The sequence below is a fragment of the Kogia breviceps genome, chromosome 10 (assembly GCF_026419965.1).
Source record: "Kogia breviceps isolate mKogBre1 chromosome 10, mKogBre1 haplotype 1, whole genome shotgun sequence".
Lineage (NCBI taxonomy): Eukaryota > Metazoa > Chordata > Mammalia > Artiodactyla > Physeteridae > Kogia > Kogia breviceps.
Genome location: NC_081319.1, coordinates 104,778,784 through 104,796,775, shown reverse-complemented (window position 1 = coordinate 104,796,775; position 17,992 = coordinate 104,778,784). Strand labels below are relative to the sequence as shown.

General features: G+C 56.8%; 1 long non-coding RNA gene across 2 annotated transcripts in view; it reads left to right on the top strand.

Moving 5' to 3' along the window:
- Window positions 1–17,377, top strand: part of LOC136792047 (uncharacterized) — a 138,308-nt gene extending 120,931 nt beyond the window's left edge. Inside the window, exons 1-2 of one of the 2 annotated variants that reach the window (XR_010835192.1) lie at window positions 1,620–1,882; window positions 12,489–17,377. This is a non-coding gene — a long non-coding RNA (uncharacterized lncRNA). Of the gene's footprint in view, window positions 1–1,619; window positions 1,883–12,488 lie in introns of those variants that run through there. The other variant, XR_010835193.1, reaches the window with a different exon arrangement.
- Window positions 17,378–17,992: the final 615 nt, after the last annotated feature.

Below are 17,992 nucleotides of genomic sequence, written 5' to 3'. Positions count from 1 at the left end.
CTGAAAGTCAATTCATCTAAGGATCATTGCCATAATGACCAGTTTGTCGTATGTCCCAACTTCCAAAATACCTGTTCCTTCTACCTGCTTATGAAGCTTACAGGGATCCATTCCAGAAGCTTTGGCGCCCGAGAGCCCCGGGGTGGGGGCGGGGGCAGGCTCCTGGGATCTGGGCCTCAGCCTCCTGCCCCTGCTGTGGGCCTCCTCCTCCTCCGTCTACATAACCAATTATCCCCAAATGTCACAGCCTAGAGGAACGTGACCACGGATTATCTCACAGGGTTCCTCTGGGTCAGGAATTCAGGGTGGGTCAGCCTGGTGGTTCCGGCCTGGGGTCTCTTAGATAACTTGTCATCTGAGGACCCAGGGAGAGCAGCTACTTCCCAGAAGGCTCCCTGCAGCGCAAGCGCCTGACAATTAGCTTTTCTGATGGTGATGTAAGTGGCAACCGACCTAAGTTGACCGCGGAGGCCTCCACTTCAAGGACTCCCATCTCAAGTAAACACCTTCCCACCTTCACTGCTAGCTAAAGAGCCCACCACCCCACCCATTAAGCTCCCCTATTAGAAAGCCAGGGTGACCCAGATTAAAAAAAGATAAAAGATAAAATTAAGCCTGCCTTCCCCTTCCAGTGCTTTAATTCCTGCTCTTAAGTTTTAAACTCACCCATAAAGAGACAACCAGCAAAACCCGAGGCACCCCGCCCTGGACCCTAATAAAGGCAGAACCCCAGATTCTCTCTGCCTCCCCCCGCCCCACAAGACCTCGGAGTGCGGCGGCGCGGGCGTGCCACGTCTCCTCCAGGACCCTGGAGTCGTAACCCCTCTTGAGGGGTGAGGAAAAAAACCCACATCATTATTTGTACCCAAATCCTAACACCAGAAGAGGCATTGCTGGGGCAAAGCACCCTCAACAGCCCTCAGGAGCATTTGCCAAAGGGGCCAACACATCACAATGTCTTTAACAATTCACACGGAGCTGGCATTGTGCACCACATTGTATCCTGCTTTTGCTTTCCCATAAAAATGATGTTTTAGATGACACTCTGGCTTTAGGGAGATTTCCCTGTGCAGAGTCCAGGAAAGTCGCTGTTGCAAGGCTTTTGTCCAGTGCCTCCGCGGGGGCTGCAGTGGCCAGTGTGATGAGCACACAGAACGGCGCTCTCTTCAAGGTCCCCCCCGGCTCTTACGTCCCGCGTCTCCAGGCAGCCCCCTCCCAGGGGGATCTCCACGCTCAGCCAAGAGGCCGTGAGAGAAGGACTCTCCTTATCATCGAAAGGGTTGAGTTGCTGGTGGGGGGCATGTCGGGCGGCCCTGTCTGTGACGGAGGCCGGAAAGGAGGGGGGAGCTGCTCTAGAGCCGAAGCGTCACGGAGCGCGCAGCCCCGGTGGGCCCGGCCCGGGAGGAGATGCCGATGAGCCGCTGGCTTACTCGCAGCGCTTCTGGGGGCGCTACCAGGTTACCCCGGCTCTGCCTCATCGCCTGTGCCCACAGGAGAGGCGTGCGAACCCCCGCTACCCGGGTTCCACAGAAAATCGGGGCGGGGTCCCGCTTTGGGCTCTAGGCTGGGGCTCGCGCCGTCGGAGCGCGTGGCTCTCCTCCGCGCGGGCGGGCGGGCGGGCGGGGCCGCCCCGGGGCACCGGCGCCGCCTTCCGCTTCCGCAGCAGCAATGCTGGGAAACGCCCCGCGCGGATACGTAACCGCGAGACTCGAGGCTTCTCCAGGGCAACGGCAGCGAGAGGCCGCTGGGAACCCTGCCAAACCGCTTTCGCCAGCGCGGCAGCTGCTGCCGCCTGACAGTTGAGCCCCGGCCAGAGCTGGCGACGGGCTGTTTGCGTTCCCTGCCTTGACCCCCTGCCGGCCCGCGGTCCGGCGGAGAGCAGGTAAGGGAGTGAAGCCAGAGGCCGGCGGGTGGGACGCCTCCCCTCAGGGCGAACGGTGCTCGGGTGGGTGAGAGGTCACGTGAACACGCCCTCCCTCGAGGGGGAGGGGTGGGTCTGCAGGCCGGAAGCTCGCTGGTGTTCATTGCACGTTCGCTACCTTCACACCCTCGCGGCACGTGAGGCGGCGTGGCGGTCCACGCTCCCCCAGTATTTGCGCCCAAGTATTCTCATGCGGGGGGGGGGGGTCCCTCCCGGACCCTCTTTCAGGAAGGAAGGATCTATTCCCCAGCTGCCGCAGGTGTCACCGGCAGACGCGCAGCTGTAGGCTCTCTCCCGGGAATGCCGCGGCTGAAGTGAGCTGCTTCGCCCCAGGTCACGGCCCTTCCTGAGGCCGCTGCATAAGCGTCGTGATGCAGAAGATACTTGCGGGAGGTGGAGGGAGGGAGACAGGTCAGCTACGTTCACAACCGCAGCTCCAGCAGTGGCTGTGAGGGGGGTTGTCTGAGCCCCACCCCTTGGGCAGGACCAGGGGCGGCAGGAGAGCGGCCAAGACAGAGGCAGGTGACCCCGGGCCGGCTGGTCTGAGACCAGCCCCAGTGAAGCCAGGGGAGGCCATCCTCCTCCCCCAGTGTCACATGGGATACGGAACGTGTGTGGGAGCCTGGGGACGGGCAGGGGTCGGAACGCTCCGAAGTCACGAAGGTGGCCCTAAATCGGCAGGGAAAGCTGGAGCTGACGGAGAAGCTACTTAACTGCCTGCGTCAATCACGGGATTTACTTCTGCACACCTGTGACCATGAACTTCCTGCCTGCTACATGGTGTTTGCAGTTCGAGTGCCCCCCTTACCGCTTTTCATTGCTACGGTTCAGGGGGGCCCCTTGCTAAGCGGGGGGCTGAGGCTTGCTTGGGGGCCTCCCTCCTCCTGGGAGGGAAGTCAGGTCACGTTCACTGCCGGGGATCTGACACCACTCATAGGCCTTCCAACAAAGCCCTGCAAGTGAGGGGCGGTCCTCCAGAAGGACCTCCGCGGGGAGTACGGCTCACTGACGGCCTCCAGGTGCTGCACCTCTGGCTCCACCGGGGCCGGCACGCCTGACCCACTGCTCTGGGTGCCCAGGGTGTCCTAGAGCTGGGCCGCCCTCTACGGGAGGCCTCACCGGGCAGCGCCAGCTCAGCGGCTCCCTGCTGGCCCAGCCGGGACCCTCAGGACTCGGGTCTGAGGCTCTTCCTGCCCCCGCCCCCCCGCCCAGGTGTCACACCTGTGTTACAGGTGAAGGCCCTCGCCGCCCACCCCTGTGCCCCCCTCCCCTTTGTCACACATGTTCACGCAGTGAATGTCTCGCATATTTCCTCTGGTCTCGGCATGTGTGTCTCACAGGACCTGAACTGACACAAGGGAGAATAAGGGGATTCTCTGGGAAGGACTCTGTTAGGAAATAAGAAATGACACGACAGTCGTGGCCAGGAACGACCTCGCTACAGAGAAGTAGGGACTCAGTGCAGCAAGTCGTCTTCTCCTTGAAGCCATCCTGGCCAATCTCCCCAGATCCCTGTCTGGGTTCTGAGGTCAGAGAATAAGACCAAAACTTTCATTACACTTTGTGACACTTTGGGGGGACCCTTTACCTGAGTGTAACCCAGTGGGGGAAGCCATTCCCCCAACTCTGACATTGAGCCCACCTTGGGCCCCCTAAGACCTCCACGTGCTCCCAGTGGAGACCACCCCCCAGGCCTGCAGTGGCCGTGCTACAGGAGCTGGAACCATGCTGGAGCAGGCCCCCGATATCAAAACCACCTGAACACTTGTTAGTTTGTTGTTTTATTTTGTCTAACTGCACCTGCTCAACCTCAAAATCCCATGGTTCTAAATCCCATGTCTTGCCACCCTGATCAGACCACAAAGTCCTCGGTATCAGGGATTACATGTGAATTTTATTCTAGACACAGATTCTGTTTAACTCTTCTGTCCCCACGCCCATAGGCACTAGGTGAATCCTGTTTTAATGATGATTATATTTCTAATTGTTCTTCTTTTTAAATATATACATTTATTTATTTATTTATTGGCCGCGTTGGGTCTTCGTTGCTGCGCGCGGGCTTCCTCTAGTTGCGGCGAGCGGGGACTACTCTTTGCTGCCGTGCGCGGGCTTCTCATTGCGGTGGCTTCCCTTGTTGCGGAGCACGGGCTCTAGGCGCGCAGGATTCAGTAGTTGTGGCTCGTGGGATTAGTTGCTCCGCGGCATGTGGGATCTTCCTGGATCGGGGCTCAAACCCATGTCCCCTGCATTGGCAGGCAGATTCTTAACCACTGCACCGCCAGGGAAGTCCCTGCCATTCTTCTTAATAAGGAAGATTATCTCTGTGTCGCTACTAATGATGACCAAGAAGTTCAGAGATGTAAAAAGAAACTGTTTCTTCAAAAGACTAATTTATCAAGTCACTATGACACATCGACACAGTGATGGAGACGGTGACCGGCCGGGTGGGGGGATGAGGAAGCAGGTGAGCAGGACTTGACCCCGGCTGTGAGTGTGCAGCCTGGTGGGCAGGACAGACAGGAAGCAGAGGGTCTGACACAATCAAATGAGACCTGCAGAAGTGCTGGGACCAGGGTGCTCTGAGGGCGCAGGAAGGGGACTGATTCACTGGATCTTGTAGGCGGAGGATGGCTATGGGGAGGAACGGTGATTGAACTGAGTCTTACAGGCTGAGTAGCCATCTGCCAGCTGTACGCGTCCATTCTGGCTGCTATAATAACATACCAACTGGGTGGTGTAAACAATAGACATTTATTTCTGGAAGCTGGGAAGTCCCAGAGCAGGGTGCCAGCTGATTCAGTTCTTGGTGAGGGCTCCCTTCCGGGCTTGTGGACAGCCACCTCCCAGTTGGGTGCTCACATGGCCTTTCCTGGGTGCATGTGTGCAGGTGAAGGGGTAGCAGGGTCTGTCTTCTTCTTCCAAGGCCACTAATACCATCATGAGGGACCCACCCTCATGGCCTCATCTAACCCTAATTACCCCCCAAAGGCCCCACCTCCTCATACCATCACAATGGGGGTTAGGGCTTAAGCATACAAATTTAGGGGGGACAAAGCACTCAGCCCATTAAAGAAAGAAGCATCCTCCAAGGGCAGGGAGGCAAGAAATCATGGCCTTTTCCAGAATATGCTGGAGCAGAGGTTGGGGGGACAGGGCCAGTCACAGGTAAGGAAGCAGCTCAGCCCTAGGTTTTCAGGCCCTGGGACCCTGTCCTGAGGAATCTAGACTATCCCAGAGGTATTGGAAAGCCCCTGGGGTTTTGTCATATTTTGTATTTCGATTATAAAAACATTACTTTTTAATTAAATACAGAAATATCAATTTTTGGCTTTTTGCACCCCTCACTCATTTTCACTCAAAGATGTGCATTTATAGAAATGACCCGCCACCCTCTGGACCTTTGACTTAAAGATGAAATCACTAGTTTGTTCCCTTTAAGAAACAAACTGCCTGGATCAGTAGATTTTTTTTTTTTCCTAAGACTAAAGGAGGTATTTTTCCTTTTTCAAGTTTATGAAGAGCCTCTTACTTAAACTGTGTGTTTTCTGAGTCTCCCAGGCCTCACATCTAGGGAATAAAAAGAGTTTCAATAGGAACAAAACTATTCCCTTTGCTCTGATTCTACCTGCGTAGGGTGAGGGTGGGAACCCAGGACTCTCAGATTCCCCCCAAACAGCGGGTGAGTCCCCGGAGGGGTGTCCCCGTGCCCCGCCGCCCTGTCCTCACCTGCCCTGGTGCTTGGCTCCTGCCCCGGGTCACTGTGGGAGATGCCCTGCTCCGGAGCTCAGCTCCGCACCGAGCCAGGCTGCCCGCTGGGCCCCGGGCGCCCGCAGAGGCCTGTGCGCTGACCGCCACCCCGACCTTTGGGTGCCTCTGTGTGCGGTGGATTTGTAATCGGGCCTCTAGGGCTAGAAGGGGGTCTGGCCAGGGACAGGAAAAGCCTTGCTGGCAGTGGCGGCGATTTGTGACCAGACACAATCAACCTTCAGTGACGCCGTGGTTTTCTTCCAACTGGATTGTGTATGGGCAAATGCAGGGACGCAAACAGACTGACCCAGGGCTTGCGGCGGGGGGGGGGGGGGGGGGCGTGTGAGCCCCGCTGGAACGGGGAGGGAAGGGACTCCCAGTGTTGGGTGCAGAGGGGCTCATCAGAGCACCCAGGCGTGAGAGACGGCAGGGGTGGCAGGAGGGAGAGCACCTGACCTGAGTGGGAGTGAGCCCGCGGCCGAAGGGCTGGTTTGGGGGCGGGGGCGGGTGTGGGGAGTGGGGGAGCCTCTGGCACCAGCAGAGTCGCTCGTCGCGGTTCAGACGCCCCAGGTCAGAGAGCAGAATTTCATGGATGAAATAATGAGGTTTCCACATGAAAAGTCAGCACGTCAATATAGACTTTTTTACCCCCTGGGAAATGTTTGCTCTTTGAGGTCTGTTCCCAAAACGTGTACCCGGCCTCCCTCTCTGGCTTTAGCTGAGCAATGGCTCATCTGAGACCATCTCGAGTCTTGTCTGGCATCCATATGGCCGAACCGGTATCTCCGCGATGCTGGTGCAGGAAAGCCAGTCCTTCACGTGACCTCCATCCAGGGTTCCCTCCCTGGTCCCGGCCCTGGGGAGCCTCTTGCGGGACAGGACGGTCCGCCCTCTGGGACTTGCCTGGTGATCCCAGGTCAGAGCCCAAAGCCTGTGGGAGGGAAGCGGGACGAGAGCCTGAGGTGCGTCCCGCACAGGCCTGAGCCGTAGTCACGAGGGCCACCTGTCACACCAGGGCCATGTGCAAAGGGCCAGAAAGGCTGGGGTGGGGCAGGATGGGGAGGGACGGGCTTGCGTTTCAGGTATCTTCCTCAGCAAAGGAGCCCCGGCTTTCCCACGCCCTTCCCACTTATTCTTATTAGATAGCGCAGCCTCCCCTTACGATGATTTTGCAGTTGATCAGACTTGAATCTAAGTGGGCTTTTGCTGCTACAGGATGCATTTTCGGCCTCGGCCGGGCATTTCAGGGCCTCCGCTGGGGGGCTGACCACAGAAGCATCATGTCAGGGAACAGCTCCGGCCTGGGACGGGAGCCCCCTCCAGGCTGTAACAATCCGGTTCGTTCCCCGGACGGCCCCCTCCTGCTCTCCTGGCGAGCCGTCTTCTCCTGCTGGCACAGGGTCCCCTCCTCTCCTTCCCTCCACGTCCCAGACACCAGCCCCAAGGTGGTCTCTTTTCAATCTAAACACCTTTAATGCACTTAGCAAATAGAGGGGAAAGGTAGGGGCTTTGAGACCTACAAACGGAACTTAAATCCCGAGTCTTCCTCCCTCTTACTTAACCGTCCTTCTGTGACCGGCTGTGTGGATCTCAAACAAGACACAAACCTCTCTGACCTTCGGTTTCTTCTTCTGTGACAACGGCCTCAGGCTCACTGGAGCAAGAAGAGGAGGTGCGCGGGCCGGGGGCAGCGCAGGGGCTCACCCGCGCCGGCCCCGCCCCCTTGGCCCACACCCCCTCTTGCTCTATCCCTCCTTCAGCATCCATTAGATTTATAAAATTATAATATATATATATATAATTGCTTTATTAGGCTTGTGTCCTGACTCCCCAGCTGAATTGATGACAGATTTTTCGCTCGTTCTTTGAAAGAACTCCGGGTGGAGGGCCTCATGTCCCTCGGGTCGTGCTGGCACCGGGGGTTCAAGGAGGAAAAGATTCTGTTCCCAACAGGAAGCCTTGTCTTCTGCTTCTACTTGGTCAAGTTACCACAAATAGTTTTTAGAGACAGGCAGAGTAGAAATAAACAAGATACTTCTCCACCTAGTGGTATGCTAAGAGGGGCCAAATACATATTTGGTGGGGTCTCGGCTTTGGAGTTGTAGATGAAGGTGTGACATGCCTTTGTGATATTCTTATTATTTTAGTCCTCAGCTTAGCATATTCCAGGTGCGGCCATGTAGGAAGGAGAGTCTGAACTTTCCAAGAGCAGTGCTGGGAAATGATTGATTTGCCCCCAGGCTTCCTTTAAAAGCCGCCAGCCTCGCGGGGCTCCGTGTATGTGCGTGTGTGTGTGTGTGTGTGTGTGTGTGTGTGTGTGTGTGTGTGTCCCCTGTGGACCCCGAGTGAAGCGTGGGATGCAGAGAATGTTCTAACAAGCCCCTTCAGAGTGAAAAATCCATCAGAAGCGAATTGACCGTGGCCCGTCGATTCTAATGCTAAGTCAGCTGGGAAAATTTACAAAAATTGAATTACATGCAAAATTTCAGGCACACATTCCTCGCCGAGAGTCGGGCTTTCCTCCGAATCCCGCAGCTTGCTGTCCAGGTGGAGGCTTCCGCTGCCCACGGGGCAAGCCGGTTCTGTGCCAAAATGTAAGAGCTCTTCGACTCCCTACTTCTGAAGAGGTGCCAGGGAACAATACATTTCAAGTTCTTTAAAACGGCCAACTTCCGTCTACAAAAGAGCCCTCTGTCGTTCCCCAGGGCCCCTGTCCGTTTCTGCGCCCCCCATGGAGCCCCACCCTTATCCATCTTCTCTGTGTCGATTCGTGCGGAACACCACCGCCGAGTAAACAGTGCTGTTAATAAGCCCCGAGGCCTGGCCGGCCTTCTGCGTAACCCGCTGTCCCTCGGGCGGAACCTGTGGGCCTGGCTGCCTAGCGCTCTTCCAGGGTCTCCGAGTGGCTACTTGCTGTCACGTTCCCGGTTCATCGCCGCCACTCGCAGGCCGGGCTGTCTCTTGGTGAGAACGTGAGCTTCCTGCCCTGGCTTCTGTGCCCCGCGGTCGCCCCCAGAACCCTTCCCGCCGCCCTGCGTGCTGCTGTTTCACCAGACGCCACGTATCACCTGCAGCTGTCACTGTAACGGTAACACCGGTAAGGAAGCTTGACATTTCTGCAGGGTTTACAGCCTGCCAAGGGCTTCCCATCCATCACGTCACTCCGCCACACCTCTGACCCTGTTCCTTCCTGTCTACAATCCTTGAACAGCTCCTGCTGTGGGCAGGAGGAAGGCCAGGCTCCTCAGCACGGCGTTCAAGGCTTTCACGGTCGCGGCCTCCAGCTCCTTGGCTGGCCCGCCGCCCTGCCTCCCCGCCTCGCCCGCCACTTCCTGCCCCGGCAACAGCCAACGGCTCGTCGTTCACAGCACACGCGTCACCCTTCCTCGCCCCGTTCGCACTCTGGCTTTTGCTGCCCTTTGGCCTGCACGTCCTTCTCCACTTCACGTAGCTCTTCCTTCCCACTCCAGCCACGCGTGTCCCGCCCGAGCTGTGCCAGCCTCCCCGTCCGAGTTCAGAATAGGCCGCGCGTCCCCTCTGACGACAGGTACCGCTCTGTGTGTGCGGCTTCTTTATTGGGGCGAAACGCACGTGACGTAAAACCATTTTAAGTGTGCGGTCCGGTGGTATTAAGTAGCTTACATTGTTGTACAACCAGCACTACCCACCTTTTCCAGAACTTTTCCGTCTTCTCAAACGGAAACTCTACCCATCTCCAATAGTCTTCTACAGTAACAAAATACCACAGACCTGGCAGCTTAAACAACAGACACCTATGTTCTCTCAGTTCTGGAGGCTGGAAGTCCAAGATCAAAGCGCTGTCAGGGTTGGTGGCTGGTGAGGACTCTTTTCTGGCTTTGCAGACGTCTGCCTTCTCACTGTGTCCTCACGTGGCCTGTTCTGTGTTCATGTGTTGGGGGAGGTTCAAGCTCTGGTGTCTCTTCCTCTTCTTAAAAAGATGCCAGTCCTATGTGATTAGGGCCTCACCCTCATGACCTAATTTCACTTTAGTCACCTCCTTAAAGGCCTCATCTCTCCAATTACAGTCCCGCTGGGGGCTGGGGCTTCCACCTAAGAATTTGGAGGGGACACAACTCAGTCCATACCACCGTTAGAAACTAACTCCCTTCTCCCCCTCCTCCCAGCCCCCGGCAACCCCCATTCTACCTTCCGTCTCTATGAATTTGACTGCTTTAGGGACCTCCTTAAGTGGAGCCAGGCAGCATCTCTCCTTTTGTGACCAGCTTATTTCAACAAGCATGAGGTCCTCAAAGTCCATCCACGTGGTAGCGTGTGTCAGAATGTCCTTCCTTTTTAAGGCCGAATCATATCCCATTGTATGGTTGGACCACATTTTGTGTCTCATTCACCCGTTAGTGAAACCAGTGTGTTTTCCAGGCGTCTGTGTTTGCCTCTCCCTGACTTTGGACACCTTGACTGATACGTCTGTGCGTCCACGTGCTAAACACAGGTGTTGTGTCTCCATGAATGTTGAGTGAGTGGATGGGTGGGTAGATGAGTCAATCAATTAACATACTGATCACCACCACGGCCCTCAAAGTTACTGCTTCCATTTTACAGATGAATAGCCCAGACAGGCAAAGGCCAGTTTTACCTACAAGCAATGTGGATTCCCAATCTGACTCACTAAATAACTAACTCTCTGTTTGCGATTTGGTAGCCATGGAAATACCTGGTTTATCTCTCAACATCTTTTGTGTTCATACAAAGATTTCAGCTTTCCCGTGATATATACGATGGTTGGTCTTTAACGCGCTGATGTTATGACCTGTACTGGGTCTCAATCATTTCATAAGACGAAATGAATTCTAAATGGCATCTATATGTGTCCACAAAACAGAAGAACTAGCTGAATGCGTCCCGCCAAAACATGATCTAGTCTTAACTACAAATCACTCCAATTGTCGGTCACGATGCCGTGTAAACGTGGTTTATTAACATTGGTCAGAGAATCATCAAACTTTACTCCATTCCTCATTTACCCTTGGTGACTTAACGCTTCAGCTTGAAGGCATAAACAACACAGTGCTATGGGACTCCGACTGGGAAACTGGGGCTCTAAGGTCGAGCATCAACTGTGATGGGGTGTGTGGCCTGGCGACCTCACGGAGGTGCCATTTGCTCTGTGGTTATTGTCTTGGGTCAGAGTTCCTGGAAGCAGAGCCTGAGACAAGGATTAGGTGCAGCGCTCTTGATGGCGGGAGTGCTGTCCAGGACGAGCTATAGGGGGTGAGGGAAGCAGGCCAGGGAGGGGGGTTGGGGAGGGATGTGACTCCCATCACAGGAGGGGGGGGCGCACTCTGGAGCACAAGCCTCACCCCCGACGACAGTCAGTCATGGGCGTAGGCTGACCACTCCCTGCAGGTGGAGGGGTAACCTCCCCAGGGAGGGTCCCCCCACGAGCCAAGAGCAGTTACCAGCCCCTGGGGGAGGGTGGGAAATGAGAGTGGGGGGCAGTGAGTGTGCTGAGCCCAGGGGATCGACATGGGGGCACCGAGAAGGTCTCTGAAAATTCTTTTCTCTCTAAGACCAAGCTTTTCTACAGAACAATGGGTTATAAAAGATTGATGTATAAAGCAAGGATTGAGGAAAACACACAGGCAAGCACACTTAGTTGCCTGACTCACTAACTTTTCCCTGTTATAATTCTTGTTTGTATCTCACTCCTATTCACACGTCTTCATAAGAAGACATTGGGTTGTGGCCAAAACGTTCGTTTGGTTAGCGAACACGTTGTTCAATAAAATTCTTGGTGAAAATGAAAAATGTGTCTTTTATTTTGGCTTAAAACCGAACGAACTTTGTGGCCACCCCAACACCTTTGTAGCTCATCTCAGTGTGAAACCCCAGTTCACGTATAAGACCCAGGGCTTCGAGGGTCTGGAGGCCTCACCACCATTTTGATAACTGACCATTTGAACTTCCTTCGCCAGAGAAACTAGATTGGCCTGGTCTGACCCTTCCACCAGTGTGTCTGGAACCCTTGCCTCTCAACCTGGGCTCTCCTTTCTCAGCACGAAGAAGTCACTGCCAGGGTAGGGGATGGCACCTCCTCCTTAGCCCCCTGCCCCAGTGTTTCTGATAAATGCGGTAAAAGCAGGAGCTGAGTGCCATCGGACTTCCCTCCCCAGCAGTGAGATGCCTCTGGCTGCTTCCTCGGTTGGAGGAGGGGCCCCCCCAACCCACACCGTCTCTTCATCTTTACATCTTCTTTTCTAATTTACTGGAGAAAATCATCCCTCTGGGTCTTTGGTCTCCGACCAAACCAGGAAGGTCCTGGTAAGAACCAAACTTCATCTTTGACGGTCTCCATAGCAACTGCGCCTAGTGCTTTCCATTAATGTCTGTTATAAAAATCTCGGTTTGCACCAGAACATTACTTTTTAAAACACATTTAAATGGAATTTGACAAGGATTTTACACAGAGCTATAAAGCAGTTTCACCACCGTGATTCATAAATATCTAGACACGTTTTACATTCATGATTATGGTCCTTAATTTACCCCCACAATCATTCTCATCATCCTAACGATATGATGAATGACACCGAGGTCTGTGTGAATATTTATATATTTAAGATGTAAAAACATTCAGAGAAAATGATACCACGCGAAGAAACTTCGCGGATAAAGATCTGAAGGGTGAATTGGCGTGTCGATGCCTGAATGATAAGGCATTCAGGGCTCGTCTATTTCCCACCTTGTGAAAAACCTGCTGCAATATTTGTATCTACAGATACGAGCGACGGAGCCCTTTCTGTCAAGTAACAAACCTCCATCGATTCTTCTTCTGCTGTAGGGCCACCTGCAGATCCCACTTGGGCACCATCGCCTGTCACACCATAGGTTAAAGTTGTACCAGCCAGGGACAGCTCGTGGCCGAGCTGTTGGCAGGAGCCGCAGCAGAGAGAAAATTCCATGCTCTTCTCCGACACTTTACTCCTTTGGACGTCCGGTAGTCATCACGGAGGCCGAGTTTGCCCCTGGAAGACGCCATGAGATGAACGGCCAAGGGGCTGATGTCATGTTTTGTGAGCAGGTCTGAGCTCATTTGCATCCACTGCAATTGGGGATGTCCTCCCAACCCTGGAATCCTCTTCATATACGTGTGGGACCATCAGTAAAATTCATAGGGTGGACGATGAATGTAGTTTAGGGAGAAGCAGGAGGCATCGTATAAGGTCGGGAGCCTGCAGCCAAGGACACTGGCTTCCTTCCTGTCGGGACGCTAATCGGTTTCTACCCAGCCAGCGTTCACACTTGCCTGATACCCGAGTCTGACCCAACAGAAGGGGAACCCTCCTGCTGGCGTTCGTGAAAGCACGCGGGGTTCACCCAAACGGCCCGTCTGATGGCCGAGGGTAGGAGAGCCTCCGTCTGCTCGGACTGGTCTTTGGGGACACCGGGTGATGGCACGGAGAGGCCCCTCCCTCCGGGCTTGAGAGATGAGTGCACGCTGGGCTGGGAAATCTCCATAGCAACACATCCCGCTCTAGCCCTTCGTGGTCCGAAACTTCCAAACCAGACCATTGAGCAGAACTCTTTTATTCCAGAGAGGGAGCCTTGCCTTTCTCTCTCCTCAAACCCTACTACCTAACCACACCGACCCCAAACTCGGAGGCGTGCATCCAGGCAACCACACACACGCACACACCCATGGGCCTTAAAGGAGAGCTCCTTGCGAGCTTCTCTGTCCCAGGGCAGACGTCTCTGTCCCGAGGGTTCTCATCTGACGAGGATGGAGGATTAGCAGGGTCATTATTCGTAAGCACAGTAACCATTTCGAAAGCAAAACGGGAAAGTAGTTTCTCCCTCGAATGATGGCCCCGGATCTGCTGGCGACTCCGTCTCTGTGTCTGGCCCCCCGCCTAGTTCCATGGGCAGCGAACCCTGGAAGCCGGCCTGGGCCCTCACAACCAAATGAGCCCCCTGCTCGACTGGTGGGAGGTGCCGGTGGCAGGGCTGCTCCCGAACTGCACGTTGAGGATTTAAGGCCAGGGGTGTCCATGGAGCGGGAGAGTCCAGTCGGCCAGAGGGTCTAACCCGGCCGGAGCAGGGAACAGACGCAGCGGGCAATGCCGGAAGTCGCCCCAGGTAAAGAGGGCGGCACCTCGGCCTTAGCGTGAGTCAGCACCATCAGGGAGATGTGTCCAAGCGTCCACTGCTGGACCCCATTCCCAGACTTGCAGCCTCAGCGGACCCGGGATGAGCCTGGAGGATCTGGGTTTCTAGCAAGTTCCCGAGTGATGCCGGGATCCAGAAAGCACTCTTTTGAAGCCAGGGGTCTGGATCTCCCGGTGACCTGCTTCGCACTTTCTGCCTGGAGCAGTGCCGGGAGAGCTGAGGGAGGGGGTGGGAGGATGTGAACTTGGACGCTCCCGCCAACCGCTGTTCACTAGCCACGGGGTCCTCCCGGCAGTCCCGTGAGACACATACGACGCCCCGTCTCCCAGATGGGACGGTGGCTTAGAGGGGCTGTTTCTCAGGCTCGCACGGCCCGTGTCCATCAGAAGCTGCTCTCACTGGCTGGGGGCCCGTGTATCAGACCACCTAGCGCTCCCAGGGGCTTGGAGTGGGCAGCGAAGGTTGAGAGCCACTGGCCCGGGACTTTCACTCCGAACCCGCTGCCAAAGCGGGAGGCCGCTGGCCCACACGGCGGAGACACTTTCCTGGGATCTGCGGCGGAACGTGACGGGGTTCCAAAGTCATCTTTGTGAAAAGAGGTTGTTTTTTTCTTCCACATCCTAGGATTAGAGGAGTTGCTGGGAAAGGGAGGCATGGGCGGGCAAAGATTTTGAGGAAAAGCTGTTTTTAAGAGACTCTGGCCGTCGCTCGTGCTTGCGGGTCCCCTCTAGCGCTCCGGAGGCGGTAGAGGCTCCGGTTCTAGAACCATCACACTTGGGGCCGTGATATTCACCGTCGGACCTCACACCCAGGTGTGACCTGGCCAGTGGTTTTGACTCCTCTATTTACCACCGTGTCTCCTGTGATCTCTGCAGGAGACAAGTGCCGCCGCAGATTAAGATAATCTGAGGGTCACCAGCAAGGGGTCACTTACAAAGCCGGGGGCGAAGCTGGGAAAGCACCAGACGTAGTGTAGCCCCCAGAAGACAAGTGGGCGGAGACGGCGACTTGGAGAATGATACTCACCTTCGGTCAAGGTCAGCCCGAAGCTGCTCCGCAAGAAGGGCGCCAGCAAAATCACAGCGCCCTGCGACGGTGTGTCTGTCAACGTCGAAGAGCCGGCTCTCTGGGAAGTGTTTTCACAGTTCGTGGCATTCGTCCATTTTCCTGGTGTGGTTTCTCTCCCCACCACCGAATTCCAGCTACCGACGTGAGGTCGCCGGATGCAGAACTGACGGGAGATGCGCACAGCCAGCTCTGGCCCAGCACCTCGCCCGGATCTCCCGCCCACTCTCCCCACTGACCGCCCCCAGGGGAGGCCCGAGGGGAGAGGGGCCCAGGGAGGGGACTCGGGACCCGAAGCCATGCCCACTGAGTCTCTCCCGCCCCTCCCAGGGGCCCTGAGGCTCCTTCCCGGGCCCCAGGGCTCCGCGGGGCCTGTGTGAATACCGTGGCCGTCGGGCTGGCGTCCGGCTCGCGTCCGGCTCAGCTGATATCTCGGCTCAACGCAGATCCCAGGCCTGCGCTCCGCGCTGTGGTCGGTGAAGGGTTAGGGGCGCGGAGGGCGGCAGGTGTCCTCCAAGCCCGGGTGTGAGAATGAAATCCGGGCGGGTGAGGAAGGCGAGAGCCCGGTAGGGAAGGCGGGGCTCAGGATCAGTCAGGCCCCAGGGAGCTGGGGGCCCCGCGTGGGGACAGAGGCGCGGGTCAGAGGGCTCAGGCTGTGAAGCGGGCCGGCGCGGGCGCGGCGCAGGCGGGCGGGGTCTGCAGACTGAGCCGTCTCCTGCTCAGGAGGCCTCCCTCGGCCCCCGCGGGGGGCTGCACACGCGTCCCTCCTGCCCGGAGCTCCTTCCCGCCCGCCCGCCCTGGCCTCCGTGCCACCTTCTCCGCCGGGGCTCGCCCGGGCTTTGCTGGGCCCACCTTGTCCCCCCCGGTGCCCCTACAGTGCTCCACCTTTACGGTGGCCCCTAGCGTTTTAGCTATGGACGTACCTCTGTCCCTGGTCCCCAGACCAATCACATCAGCATCACTCGGGGTCCAAAGGCACTGCGTTTGTCAAAGCCCCCAGGTGACCCTGTGAGCAGCCAAGGTGAGAACCTCTGAGCATGGATGGGAGAAATTCCAGAACAGGGAATGTTACCTCCGGCTTCGCCTCCTGGGTGGGGCCCGACCCGAACAGGTGTTTGATGAGGGAGTGAGTGGGCAGGGGAGCCTCGGGGGGCCTCGAGGGCCAGTGCAGAGGCCGCCTCGGCCGGGCCCTCCGCGCCTTCCTCCACCTTCTCCTTGAGGACGCCCTGCAGACACAGCCCCAGCTTTCCCCCTTCCAATCAGGCGGACTCTCTCCGTCTGGTTCCCTGAGGTCAGCAGAAACCACCGAGTCTTTCAGGGTCCAGACTGGCTTTAGGTGTCGTCCAGCTCACATCCCATCCACCGCAGGAGCCCAGGGGATCAGTGAAGGCCGAGCCACAGCCCACCCGTCGCCCAGACACAGCGATCACTGCCTGCCGTTCCGGCTGCCAGGGGACAGGCCAGCCGAGCCGCCCGCAGGGTCCGGGGGGAGGTCCTGCGAGGTGGCAGGACGTGCCCACTGAGCGTCCAATGAGAGGGGGCCTCTAGGTGACTGACACCAGGCTTGTCCCGCTTACCCTGTGTCCATAGCCCCTTCCCACGTCCCACGGCCCCACAGCCCAAGAGGAGGCAGCGGGGCAGGGTGGGGACATAGGGGTCCTCCATCCGGTACAGGAGTGAGGGGTCCTGAGTCAGCGCAGCAGGGAGCCCTCTTGACACGGGACCGATCACAAAGCGAGCCACCTCTGCCAAAGCCGCTTCCCCTGTAGCAGATTCTTTATCCCAAACTTGCTTCGCTGTGGGCGACCACCCACTGGTCACCATGCCCGCATCAAGAGGAACACCAAACAAGGTCCTGTTTGGGGCGCCTGCCGTGTGCCGTGTGCCCTGTCCCCACCACGGAGGCAGGATCCAGAGTCTCCCCCCGCTTTCCTGCATCCCCAGCACACGCTCCGGTCTGCGCGGCCTCTTGAACTGTAGTGTCCGGCTGGCCGTGAAGCCGCTGCCCCTCTGGACCTCTGTCCACGGGGGAAAAATGCCCTTAGCCTTTTGACACAAGTCACTGTGGAGCGAGTTATCTCCCTCTTTCCCTCCCTGAGGATGAAACCCCCAGAGGGAGGTGCCCCCAGGTCACAATGCGATTCCACTATGCACAGACGCTCTCTGACTCTCAGTAAAGCCAGCATCGTGAGCTCCCATGGCTGAATCAGTGAGTGATTTTTCACTGGAGACAAGAAACCGTTTCCATGAACACTAGATAGAATAATTAACAGGGGCTTTCATAAACATCTAGAAAACATTTTCATTTTGTACATCCAGTTCTTTGGGCTCTTAAGAAAATTCAGAGGCCGCCTTCACCGAAGGTTGTTACAACTGCAAAATGTCATTGCTGTAATGAACACCTCGAACTCCATACAGATCCCAGCCGTGAAAACCCGTTTTTAAAGTCTCCTCAATCCAATTAAATGCCTTCCTGGTTGTCTGTCTGGTATGTCGCAACACTTGATTCTATCTTCCTAAAATGAGCCATTTATAAGCATGTGTGTCCGGGTTCCCGACGCGCCAGGGCTCAGGCTCCTGGCCGCCGAGCCCAGGACCCAGAGGCTGCTGGGTGTCACGGGAAATGCTTGAGGGAAGTGGTGAGGTTTCCGCAGTGGGCGGGGGTCTGTGACCACAGGGCACACGTGTCCCCCGGTGGAGCCCGGCCATGCGTGGTGTGGGAAGGCCCTCTGGGGAGTGACGCCTGCCCCCCCACCCCCCGCCCGCTTCCCTGAGAGCCCACCTTACACCAAGGCCCCTTTGCGCCCAGCCGGCCGGGATTCCGACAGGAGGCCCACCTGTTTGTTTTGGAGCGGGGCCGGCTTCCACTTCCCCCGCCGCTGAAGAGCCTGAGGTCAGGGAACATCTGTGAAGGGTATTCACCTGACAGCTGGTCCCTGGGAGCCTCCTGGGCTGGGCGGCGGCCGGCCTGGCATTTGGAGAACGCGCGCTGAAAAGTGGAAACACGCGTGTCATGTGGGCCCTTTGCGAAGGTACACACCCCGTCCTACCCGCTGCTCTGGAGTTTTTAATGATGCAGTGGGAGGGTCCCGGGGGGGGCACAGCTGGGAGAGA